The following is a 715-nucleotide window of genomic DNA, read 5'->3' as shown; positions in this document are numbered from 1 at the left end:
TAACACTATTCGAGAAACAAAATTTAGGGCATGTTGGCAATGTTTTTCTTAAAGTGTTGTATTTTTAAAGTTGTGCGAATATTAGTGTTATTTTTTTATGTTGAAATGTTTTTTTTCAAATGTGCACTTCAACAGCATTTACAATTGTAATTGGCGGCACACTGTAAACCAATAGCACAGAACCCACATATAGCTTCCTAAATGTACTTCTAAATTCAATCCACCGCGCCATTATGTACATTTGTTTCAAAGGAAAAGGCAAGAAAGGAAGTTACCTATTGACACACCCGGTAAACACGCGTCTGACGCCAACAACTCATACAAAATTCATTTTTCTAGTGGCAGCACTAGCAGCGACATGGGACTCTACGCAAAGCACAGCAGAAGATGGAGCGAATGCCGCCAACTTTCAAGTACTGTGTGCCTTGGTAAACCCAGCACAGACAGATTTCTCCACAGCTTTTCCCAAAAAAAACAATTGCTGAATCAGCTTTGGGCACCATACGAGACATTTATGTTAGCCTTGCCGACCCAGACTGGCAAAAACTATACCCAGAGAAGTCACCACAAGAGACACCGACAGCCAAAGCCGTCGGATGCAACAAGGCAGAAGAAGAGAATGACTGCATGTCAAATTGGACGAAATGGACAGCAGCCAAAGCACGAGCAAAAACGCAGGGCAAAGACGCAAAATTCCCGAGGTTAACCGACGAAG

The sequence above is a fragment of the Trypanosoma equiperdum genome, assembly GCF_001457755.1.
Source record: "Trypanosoma equiperdum strain OVI genome assembly, contig: ctg_1379, whole genome shotgun sequence".
Lineage (NCBI taxonomy): Eukaryota > Euglenozoa > Kinetoplastea > Trypanosomatida > Trypanosomatidae > Trypanosoma > Trypanosoma equiperdum.
This window is presented reverse-complemented; position numbering follows the sequence as displayed.